Source organism: Capra hircus, chromosome 8 (assembly GCF_001704415.2).
Source record: "Capra hircus breed San Clemente chromosome 8, ASM170441v1, whole genome shotgun sequence".
NCBI classification, from domain to species: Eukaryota; Metazoa; Chordata; class Mammalia; order Artiodactyla; family Bovidae; genus Capra; species Capra hircus.
In genome coordinates, this window is record NC_030815.1 from 18,588,707 (window position 1) to 18,601,904 (window position 13,198).

The window sequence follows — 13,198 nt, forward strand, 5'->3', positions numbered from 1 at the left end:
GTGGTGCATTACTGATTGTATAGAGCCCTGGGACATTGACATCACTTTGAATGATATGCTTCGAGATTTCCTTATTTGCCTTTATGTTAGGCTGAGAGACATGACTGGCTTTATTTTTTTTTAAACCCATATAAAATATGTTTGTCTCTAAGTTTTCAGGAAGGCAGAACAAAAAGGCAAACATACATAAGATGCATAACTCAAGCTATTAGAAGGTAAAAACCATAACTGTTCTTCATGGGAAAGAAATACATAAATAACTTAAAACTCAGTTGTTAATAGGATGCATTGAATGACAGACAATGCCTCAATAAGATGTTAATACAAATGCAAGTTAATCAAGGTGCTAAAGAAGCATACTGAGTTTGTCAAGTCTTTTTTTGTTCCCCTAGAATCATTTAGCATTATGGTGAATATACAAAACACTGTATTCCCAAAATTAAGTAGCCTGCAAACATTTCACATCCTCTCATCATCATGAATGGTTTATTTAAATTTAGCAAATATCTCTTGTATGCTTATTACTAGTTCACTACCCTGTTTTATGCTGTGAAGCATGGCAAGCAGCTTAAGTTGGGAGCTCATCATTTATGGAACTTTCAATTTTATTTAATATTATGCTCTCAGTAATAGAAAATGAGATTTGTATATATTTTATTGACTGGGAATTAGTGGTATAAGAGATGAAATAGGGCAAGATCTTATTTTTTGTATTTGAAGGATTTGATCTTCAGGATTGAAGGATTATAAAAGTTTATTTAGAGACTTTATCCTAAAGAACCTTCCTTAATAACCACATCTTAAAATAGAGATATTGTAGAGGTATATCATATACCCATGTCTTAGAGGTATAAGGAGCTCTAGATGAGAAAAGGCATGCAAAATATTTAGAAGAGTACCTATTATGTGAAAAAACATAATAAACGTTGGAGGTAATGTATTATTATTACTATTTTAGTGCCTAAGGCAAAATTCAAACTCATTCTGTCATATGCATCTCCCACAGCTACTATCTACTACTTCAGTTTTGTCTAGTTCTGTTCTACTCACACCTCACAGTCCTGAAGCTTGGTGAACCACTGAATGTCTCATACATCTGTGCTTTTCCTCAGCTACCCTTCCTGCCTGGAGTCCTAGCTTAAAGACATAATAGGATGGTTCTCATATTTTAGGATTTGATTCAAGAGGCATATATCCCAAAGTCTATCCTGATTCTTCCTCCTCATTCTACTCAGGATTGAATAGTTTTTCTCTGATGTCCTATCTGTGAACCACAAATTTCTCTCATAGTGCTCTTAGTCTTTAAGTGCTGCATTTATACACACACACACACACACACACACACACACCCATCCTTGTTCTTCTTTTACACCCTATACTCTTTAAGATCACAAAGTTTGATTGCCCTTTGTATCCTCAGTATAGAGCACAATGCCTGGAATATAATAGACATAAATTATGTGAGGAACACATGGAGAATGGCCACGTTTCTCCAGATAAGGTCTAGGCCACTAGCCAACCTACCAGCTCCTCAAGGACACATGTACAAGCCCGCTCCAGAACAGCAGCACTGTCGAGTTGAGCTTGTAAGAAATAATATTCAGCCATGTGGTGTTTTGGGGCCTCTCAGGTGGTGCTAGTGGTAAAAAAATCCCCCTGCCAATGCAGGAGACACATGAAATAAAGGTTCAATCCCTGGGTCAGAAAGATCCCCTGGAATGGACAATGGCAACCTACTCCAGTATTCTTGCCTGGAAAATCCCATGGACAGAGGAGCCTAGCAGGCTACAGTCCATGGGGTCACAAACAGTTGGACATGAACGGGCATGCACGTGCATACGCTTGCACACATGTGCACGCACACACACACACACACACACACACACACACACACACACACGGTGTTTTAAGCCCAAGATTTGGTATGTTTTGTTTCACGACCATCAGTAACTGATATAGATATGTAAATAAAACACCAGGAAAAGAAAGTCATTTAATTTCAATTCTAGATTTTCCATAAGAACAATGTAAAAAGAGACCTGAAAAGAAATAGTTTGTGGAATAAAAATATTTCATGAAATGAAAACTCACGAGATTAGGGGCTTTTTCATTCCAATTAAAAAAGTTCAAGCTTCAGCTCATCACTCCCTCCTACTCAATTTTCTTAGCAGGCAACTGATGAGAGTCATCAGAGATGCAGAGGCATCCCGTTATTTTGTAATAGTGGAGAGCAACTGTGTGTGATGAGTGTCTAGGGCACAATGGAAGTCAGTATAGCTACATGTACGATGTCAGGATTTTTCACAACGCTTCCCAATTAACTTCCAGAGAGCCTGACTACAATATCACCAGCTGCTCACTCAATCAATTTCTACACATTTTCCTGAGCTAAATGGGGCTTGCATGACTGAATTTGCATAGGAGTTTTCTCCAGTTGCAATGTCATAACTAGCGGGTGAGGTATATGGAAATGACTTTTTTTCTGCTTTGTGGGACATTCTCTTTGATTATATATCTTCCTCATCTCTTTCTCCAATATAGCTTTTGCATCTGTAAGATATGTAAATTTGGGACGAGAGTCAAAAACCAGTGTTGAGAAGAATGAGGTGAACTCTCTCCCTTTCATAATTTATGCATCTATTAATTCATCTTTTTGCCAGATACAGATTGGTTACCTATTATGTATAAGGTGCTATGAAGAATGCTGGGGACATAATAAAAATAAGAAAGAGCTCTTGAAATCATGGAATCATCATTTTAGGGAAGATTGTGGAGATATGCAAGTAATCCACAGATAATGATAGGAAAGCTCTAATTTAGGGAGGGTAATCCCATGGACGGAGGAGCCTGGTGGGCCACAGTCCATGGGGTCGCTAAGAGTTGGACACAACTGAGCGACTTGACTTTCACTTTTCACTTTCATGCATTGGAGAAGGAAAGGGCAACCCACTCCAGTGTTCTTGCCTGGAGAATCCCAGGGACGGGGGAGCCTCATAGGCTGCCGTCTATGAGGTCGCACAGAGTTGGACACGACTGAAGCTACTTAGCAGCAGCAGCAGCAGTCATCAGAAGTATTCGGTAAGATGATACTTTTAAGTGAAGACCTGAAGCACAGGAGCTAACAATGGAAAGACTTTGGGGAAGATAAGACAGCTAGAAAAACAGTGGCAAATCTCCTGTGGAGAGGAGCTCATTGGGCCCAGAACTGGCTAGTGTGACTGTAGTATAATAAATAAGAGGTGGGTGGTGCTGGTATGTGCTGTCATTTCCAGCTCTTTATGACCCCATGAACTGTAGCCCACCAGGCTGCTCTGTCCATGGGATTTTTAAGGCAAGAATACTGGAATGGGTTGCCATTTCCTTCTCCAGGAGATTTTCCCAAGCCAGGGATCGAACCTGCATCTCCTGCATTGGCAGGTGGATTCTTTACCACTGGGCCACCTGGTAGGTCCAATATATATATAATTTATATATGTAGTAATTATATATATAGTTTATGAATACATAGTCCATATATAATCTTTATGGTAAAGATACTTTAAAATGTAGTTTCCTGAACATGAAAAGAAATACTAAAGTCAACCACCATACTTGTTTAATGTGGTTTCTTGTGTGTTGTTTAATTTTGTTTTTAGAATACTGTTCAGTGGTGTTATGGTTTGGTCCTATGATAATAAATTCAGAAGTAGCTTGAAATCTATGAAGAAAGAATTTCTAATGGAAAATTTCAGACAAATCTTTTATAAGCCAGTATTATCCCCACTGCAACCATAGTCTGCTTAGCCAACAGTGTGAAATAATAACTCTTTTCAAAACAATTACATGATTTTCTATTTCCCTAGTTATTTTTAATTTCAGCCTTCCTAAAATAAAATGTTGAAAATATAACTTTGCATTTTCCAAGAAATGGAAAGGGGAGGAAGAAAGAGGGTCTTTCATCAACAGTTATCAGCAATGGAAATACAGATACCCCAAAGCCAGGGCAAACATCTGATTAATAAGACTGGATCATTTGTAAATCAGTGGTGAAATGTCAGGTCCTTGAATAGGTTGGAGGATTTATTCTAATGAAAGAATGGCAATAAAGAAGCATTTACAACTGAAATGGGAATGGAAGTAATTAAGAGCTCCTTTGAAAACAGAAGGATAAATGAAGGAGTTGGGTAAGGCTAGAGTGTTAATAGGAGTTAAAAAAAACAGCTGCAGACCATTTGTCTTCTTGATTGGCTAACTTATGGATTTTTTTTTTTTTAAAGGAGGCATTCTGTTGAAAACACCATGGTAAACATAAATATTTCTCCAAATGGTATGATAATTACTCCTGGAATCAGATGTCAAATATAAAAGTAAAACTACATTAAAAGCCAATGAAAAAAGTTTCTTTTTTTCCTGGTGCCAGTTGAATACAATCCTAAATGTTACAATACAGAGACAAAGTATGTCAGCTTATCTAAACCAAGTTTACAAAAACTGAAAAGTTTGAGGGTAGATTTAAATGTCTATTGGATCACATATTAATATTATTTAGTGATTTTAGCTTAAATCTTACTATGTTTTTGTGGCCCATCTCAAATCTTTGCCCTAACCATCTTTGATGCTATTGCCACAACTCCTTAATTTGGACTTATAAATTGTATTGCATTCTTAGCACACTTTTAATTTGTATATAGCATGTATTACAAAAAAGATGCAAACTTCCTATAAGAAGGAAAAAAATTGTTACCAAGTCCAAGCTTGCTCTGCTCACCATAAGATAGGCCAATACATCTGAGAGTCAAGGTGTGGAGGCAAGGAATATGACTTTATTTGGAGAGCCAGCTGACGGAGAAGATGGGCAGACTAATGTCTCAAAATAACCATCTTATCTAGTGGCTGGATGCCATGTTCTTTTATGGATCAGATATGGGGGTAGGGTGAGGAAACAAAGTATAAAGACCACTTACTTCTTACAAGTATCTCCTAGAATGGCAAACCTCATGTAGGGGGATGTGCTAGTTTCACTTCCTTATAGCCATTTCACAGATGGAATATCTCCTACTATATCAATAAAGTAGGATGCCACAGCTATCTGCAATCCCCTCACCGACAGCCCCTCCCCACTCCCCCACCAAATGTGAATTTCTGAGCCACACCAGCAAGTAGCAGACAAATGGTTCCATACTCTGCACAAGGAACTTAGGAATGTCACAGTCTTTCACAGGTGGGCAGGGTCAGGTTATCTTCCTGTGAGTTAAATAAAAGGCACTTTAGGAGAGGGGAGCAGGGTTCCCTGAGGCAGGCCATTTTGTATGTTATAGTAACAAAACCTGCAAAAAACAAGGATTAAAGTCACAAAAAACAAATGCAGTATGGAGTCAACATTAACCCTTCTTTGTTACATAAGCAAAAAAAAGAAAGGGAGGGGCAATAAACATATTGACTTATTTAATAATCAGAGGTAGACTTTGCAGGTATTAAATTAATTAAACAAGAAGGCCATTAGACTCAGGTGGGTCTTGAAGAGGAGTAAAATATATCTCCCCCAAATATGCCTCTTTGACATACTGATTTCAGACTGACTATTTTTTTAAGAAACAGCTGGCACAGGTGAAGCTCTGAAAACTGGGATTTACCCCTTTTATAAGAGACATTTGCAATTATAAATCTTCTTTGACTTATGATGGGTTTAATTGTCCTAATATACCTGTTGTAAGATGAAAATATTGTAAGTTGAAAATGCATTTAATACACCTAACCAAGGGAACATCGTAGCCTAGCCTACCTTAAACCTGCACAGAAGATCTACATTGTCCTACCACTGGGTAAAATCATCTTTTTGCCCATTTTATATAATAAAGCATTGAATATATCATGTAATTTATCAAATACACTGTAAGTACTAAAAGTGAAAAACAGTGTGGCTGTATGACTACAGAATGCTTTTTAGTTTATGGCTATTTACGCTTATGGTCTTGTGGCTGACTGGCAGCTTTGGCTCTCTGCTGCTGCTCCACACCACTAGAGAGTATCTTACTGAAAACTGCTGGCCCATGACAAGATCAAAATTCAAAGTATAATTTCTACTGAATACTTATCACATTCATACAATAATACGGTTAAAAATTATATGTTAAACCATAAACTGGGGACTATTGGTATAAAGGAAATCTCCATTTGTAAATGTATCTCTCTTTGTGCCAGGAAGTGGATAACTCTAAATCTTGAGAAATTCTTATTCGGGAGATTTTGTTTACCTATTTATTTGTTCAGAAAAAAAAAAAGAGAGAGAGAGAGATTTCTTGGAGGAGTTTCAAAATCTGCAAGAGAGTATGTTTTATAGGGGAAGTGAAAGATGAAAAAAATAAATTTGAGTCAAACTGTGAACAGATTTGAATGCTAGGCTCAAGATTTGAGATGTTATACTCTTCTCAGTGGGCAGCCATTGATGAGGATTTTGAGAAGCATATTATGTTTATTAGGTGGTAGTTGTTGTTTAGTTGCTAAGTCATGTCTGACTCATGTGTGACCCTAAGGACCTTAGCCCACCAGACAACACTGTCCATGGGATTTCCCAGGCAAGAATATTGGAGTGAGTTGCCATTTCCTTCTCCAGGGGATCTTCCAAACCCAGGGATTAAACCCCTCCTGCATCAGCAGAAGGATTCTTTACCACTGAGTCACCAGGGAAGTCTGGGAAATCAGTTCAGTTCAGTTCAGTTGCACAGTTGTGTCTGACTCTTTGTGACCCCATGAATCACAGCATGCCAGGCCTCCCTGTCCATCACCAACCCCTGGAGTTCACTCAAACTCATGTCCATCGAGTTGATGATGCCATCCAGCCATCTCATCCTCTGTCGTCCCCTTCTCCTCCTGGCCCCAGTCCCTCCCAGCATCAGGGTCTTTTCCAATGAGTCAACTCTTTGCATGAGGTGGCCAAAGTATTGGAGTTTCAGCTTCAGCATCAGTCCTTCCAAAGAACACACAGGACTGATCTCCTTTAGGATGGAATATTTTAGAATAGTCATTTTAAAGAAACTGAGTCTCAGATAAATTACATTAACTGGCTTATTAGTTCATGTAAATAGGGAGGTTAGCCATTCCTTACTCTGTGCTCCCAAAGCACCCTGAAGGGACCACCCATGGATAACTCATCCACTTTAACTCACACTCTTCAGAATACAGTCTTAAGGCACAGAGAACAGAGATTTGTAAGTCTTCTTTGGAGAAATGTCTATTTAATTCCTCTACCAATTTTCTAATCAGTTTGTTTGTTTGATACTGAGTTTTATAAATTTTTATGCATTTTGAATATTAATCCCTCATTAGATATTTGGTTTGTAAATATTTTCTCCCATTCAATAGGCTGCCTTTTTATTTTGTTGACTGTTTCTTTTGCAGTGCAGATGCTTTTGAGTTTGATGTATGCCCAAATGTTAATTGTTACTTTTCTTGCTTGTGCTTTTAGTGTCATATCCAAAAAAACATTGCCAAGACAAATGTTAAGGACACCTATCTCAATATAATAATAACATATGACAGACTCATCTAACATCATAATGGTGAATGGTCGAAAGCTTTCCCTTTAAGGTCAGGAATAAGATAAGTGTATCAGCTCTCACCACTCCTATTCAACCTAGTAATAGACTTCCTAACAAGAGTAACTAAGCAAGAAAAAAGGAAATAAAGGTCATCCAAATCAGGAAGGAAGAAGTATAATTGTCTTTAGTACTGGGGACATGATATTGTATATAGAAAATTCTAAAGATTTCTCTCTAAAACTGTTAGATATAATAAAGAACTTCTGCAGTTTCATGATATAAAATCAGCATACAAACATCTGTTTAATTTCTATACACTAACACTGAACTATCTGAAAAAACAAAGAAAGCAATACTATTAAAAACAAAGCAAAACAAAATGCTTAGGAATAAAATTAACCAAGAAAGTGAAATATCCACACACCAAAAAACTCTAAGACATTGAAGGAAATTGAAAAAGACCCATAACAATGAGAAAACATCCCATATTAATGGATTGGAAGAGTTAATTTTGTTAGGATGCCCATTATACCCTGAGCTAGCTGTAGATTTAACACATTCTCTATCAAAATTCCAATGGTACGTTTTGCAGAAACAGAAAAAAATCCTAAAATTCATATGATACTTCAAAAGACTCTTAATAGCCAAAATAATCTTGAGAAAGAACAAAGCTGGAGGTACTACACTTCCTAGTTTCAAAAAAGTTATAGTAAGCCAAAGTGTATGGTCCTAGCAGTAAGAACAGACACATGGACTGATGAAACAAAACTGAGAACCCAGAAAGTTATACTCTCAACTAGTATTTGACAAGGGAGCCAAGAATACTCAATGGAGAAAAGATAGTCACTACAATAAATTGTGTTGGGGAAACTGGATATACCCATTGAAAAGAATGAAGTCATACCCCTTGCTTTTACCACTCACAAGAATTTACTTGAAATGGGTTATGGACTTCAGTGTTAGACCTGAAACAGCGCAACACTTAGATGAACTCAAGAATTCTGCCTCTAGACACCACTAAGAATGAAATAAGCTCTCACTCAGTACTCAGTAGTACAGAAATCAGGATATCCTCTTTGCTCCAGCCAAGGCAGTGACAACAGCTCACAACCACAACAGCCCCCCAAGGTTTTCTCTTCTGTCACAAACTTTCCTAGTTGCAGTGCGTTAGGGTCAACATTTCAGAGAAAGTATGTTTTAGAAATCTATCATCAGTTTTTAAGTGCCAGTCCCCAAAGTTGCCTTCTTTTAACATAACAGAGCCTTTAATATCTCAGTTTGCAGAATTATGTTCAGAAATGGCCCACCCAATCTATCTGCAGGAGCAGGCAGTAGGGGCTTGTTTTATAGTTAATAACCCATCCTGGTGAATTTCCAAAAAAAAAAAAAAAAAAAAAAAACCAACTGAAACTCTCTGGATCTAAACACAATAGTAATAATAGTAATTTCCCAAAGATGCCCAGCTAGGATCCTCTGCTAAAAAATAGCATAAAGATGATGACCAAACAAAAATAAATATTTGTCTTACTAGTCAACCACATAACACACACTTCAGGAATAAAAACACTTTTCAAATTAGGTATGATATGATATATAGATCACAAAATGATGTATTAAAAATATAAGGCAAAATGTCAAATAACCATACTTTTAAAGATTAGAAAAAATTGATTACATCATGTATTCAAGTTCTGGTTCCTATACAGGTTACCATTGGGTGAGCTATTTATCCTCCCTATTTTTATTCCTTCATCTATAAAATAGTTCTTTTAATCACTCTTTACAGTGCCACAGTGAAAATTGTTTTCTTCAATCCAGATTTTGTAGTTCTCATTTTTAAAATTAATACTGTTAATGTGAGAATTTATATTATCTCTTGAAAACCATCTTTGGAATCCAAAGATCTTGAAAAGATAGATTCAGTGATATAGGTGGAAATTTAGGAGCAAAGCATTTTGGGCAAAGAAAGAATTAATGAGCCAAGGGAAGTATGTTTGGAAGAGATTCTTAAACCACAGGAGCTGAAGATATCCTCTGAGGACCTACTTAGAATACGCTCTTGAAACGGGACATAAATGGAACCAGTTTGAAATGAAGGGAGAGTAAGAGCCTGTTGTGTGTCCCTGAGTCTTGGCATTCATGAAATATTTTCAATAGCTGTGCTACAACAGATTGTGTCTTAAAAAAATATTTTTATAATTGAGGTATAATTAATGGGTAACAGTTTCAAGTGTACAAGATAATAATTTGGTATTTGTATATATTTTGAATTTGGTTAACATCTATACTTATACAAGTTGCAATATTTTTCTTGTAATAAGAACTTTTAAGATCTGTTCTAAGCAACTTTCAAGTATACCATATAGTATTCAGTTCAGTTCAGTTCAGTCGCTCAGTCGTGTCCGACTCTTTGCGACCCCATGAATCGCAGCATGCCAGGCCTCCGTGTTCATCACCATCTCCCGGGGTTCACTCAGACTCACGTCCATCGAGTCCGTGATGCCATCCAGCCATCTCATCCTCTGTCATCCCCTTCTCCTCCTGCCCCAATCCCTCCCAGCATCAGAGTCTTTTCCAGTGAGTCAACTCTTCGCATGAGGTGGCCAAAGTACTGGAGTTTCAGCTTTAGCATCACTCCTTCCAAAGAAATCCCAGAGTTGATCTCCTTCAGAATGGACTGGTTGGATCTCCTTGCAGTCCAAGGGACAGTTCCAAAGCATCAATTCTTTGGCACTCAGCCTTCTTCACAGTCCAACTCTCACATCCATACATGACCACAGGAAAAACCATAGCCTTGACTAGACAGACCTTTGTCAGCAAAGTAATGTCTCTGCTTTTGAATATGCTATCTAGGTTGGTCATAACTTTTCTTCCAAGGAGTAAGCGTCTTTTAATTTCATGGCTCCAACACCATCTGCAGTGATTTTGGAGTCCCCAAAAATAAAGTCTGACATGGTTTCCACTGTTTCCCCATCTATTTCCCATGAAGTGATGGGACCGGATGACATGATCTTTGTTTTCTGAATGTTGGGCTTTAAGCCAACTTTTTCGCTCTCCTCTTTCACTTTCATCAGGAGGCTTTTTAGTTCTTCACTTTCTGCCATAAGGGTGGTGTCATATGCATATCTGAGGTTATTGATATTTCTCCTGGCAATCTTGATTCCAGCTTGTGTTTCTTCCAGTCCAGCGTTTCTCATGATGTACTCTGCATATAAGTTAAATAAGCAGGGTGACAATATACAGCCTTGACGTATTCCTTGTCCTATTTAGAACCAGTCTGTTGTTCCATGTCCAGTTCTAACTGTTGCTTCCTGACCTGCATACAGATTTCTCAAGAGGCAGGTCAGGTGGTCTGGTATTCCCATCTCTTTCAGAAATGTCCACAGTTTATTGTGATCCACACAGTCAAAGGCTTTGGCATAGTCACTAAAGCAGAAATAGATGTTTTTCTGGAACTGTCTTGCTTTTTCCATGATCCAGCGGATGTTGGCGATTTGATCTCTGGTTCCTCTGCCTTTCCTAAAACCAGCTTGAACATCAGGGAGTTCACGGTTCATGTATTGCTGAAGCCTGGCTTGGAGAATTTTGAGCATTACTTTACAAGCATGTGAGATGAGTGCAATTGTGTGATAGTTTGAGCATTCTTTTGCATTTTTCTTTCTTTGGAATTGGAATGAAAACTGACCTTTTCCAGTCCTGTGGCCACTGCTGAGTTTTCCAAGTTTGCTGGCATATTGAGTACAGCACTTTCACAGCATCATCTTTCAGGATTTGAAACAGTTCAACTGGAATTCCATCACCTCCACTAGCTTTGTTTGTAGTGATGCTTTCTAAGGCCCACTTGACTTCACTTTCCAAGATGTCTGGCTCTAGATTAGTGATCACATCATCATGATTATCTGGGTCATGAAGATCTTTTTTGTACAGTTCTTCCGTGTATTCTTGCCATATAGTATTATTAACTCTAATTATCGTGCTGTACATCACAGTGTCATCAGTTTTCTAACTCAATAAGTGTTGTATTCTGACACAATTCTTATTTTTAGCATAAAATAATTTACCTTTGAGACACTTTCTTCTGAAAACCATTCTTAGTGGAAATGAAAAAGTTTCAAGAGTAAAGTGAGATTATACATTAAGATAAATGTAAGGAGGAGTAATACTTTTGTCCTTTAAGATTTGTATATTTAAAAACAGAATTGAACTTCCTTAGTGTCACCACAAAATTTTATCTGAGAATTTTGTGAAATGGAACATCAGCAGATATTTAAATCCATGTCAAAAATTGTCCCATGTGATAAGCAAAAACAATTGGCATAAATGATACCACAAAATGTATAGAAAAATACAATAAATAATACTGTTGGTTTTCTTGGATTCAAAACATCAATAAGTTTACAATATTGGACAAAATATCTTAAAACATTTTAGGAAAAGACATAAACCTTAAACATTACTGAGAGGTAAAATTCCAAGGCTTGCAAGTATAGTAGTTGCTCCAATTTCATAATTATCCTGAACTCACTAAAAATATATAATTCATTTTCATGCTCTGGAGGTTCCATTTTCTCATTAAACTTTAAAAATATCAGCTCTACAGTACACATTTCCTGTACAAAGGCCAGCCTGCAAAAACAATTAAGGGACAAGAGTTCTGTACTGTGCCAAATGAACAACAGGTGAAATAATCAGATAATGAGAATATTCAGGTAGTGAAATTGAAAAGAAGTATGAAATGAACAACCAACAAAATAACTGCTGTCACTCTTGACATTCCAATTCTTAGACTTAAGGGGGGCAGCAATTCATACTTGAAAATAAAATTCAAAAACCCACTTCAAAGATATTACATGGTAATGAAAAGACTTGTTATAGAGCCTAGAGTACCAGTAACCTTATAACCCAAAATAAGATATTGCCATTATCCTGATATTGTACCTACTGCAATTAGCACAGGTACCAATTAGTTCCTAGAAATGGCAAATCAGGTATACTTTCAGCTTTTAAATGACTGAATGAATTGGAAAAGACAGAGAAAGAAGTGACAAGCTGCAGCACAAAGAAGCAGGTTTGGACAGAAAGTAGATTCTTATTACAGTTTCATAAAAAGAGAGCCTGAAAAGGACTGTTTTAACAATTTTTTTTTAAATGTCTTTAGTAACCTCCTCTGTGATCCTACATTTCTGTGGTTTCCTTTTTCATCTGAAGTTTAGCTTCATTTTAGAGAATGACATTTCATTTCTATTACAAGACTATGACTTCAGTTTATAAGTTCTAATACAGGAACTATTCTAAAACTAACAAAAGGGCAAAACACTACAAGACATTGTCACACAGCATTATAACCCTATAGATTATAATTTTGTGAGGGTATATAAATAAAGGTAGGTCAGCTGCTTTAAAAGTAATCACACATTTCAGTGGCTTAATATAACGAAAGTTTACTTCTCACTCACATTATAGTCCAAGGTAAGGAGAGAGGTGTGGGAGAAACCATTCTATGCTATCATCAGGAGCAAAGCCTATTTTCAAATTTAGATTCTGAGTTATCTTGATTACCCAGGCATAAAGAAAGAGAGACAGGGGAAGATTGTTTTGGAGAATTTTATGGGCTGGGCCTGGAATGACATATTTCACCTCTATATGTATCCAGTTTTTCAGAAGTCAGTCTCATAAGAGTT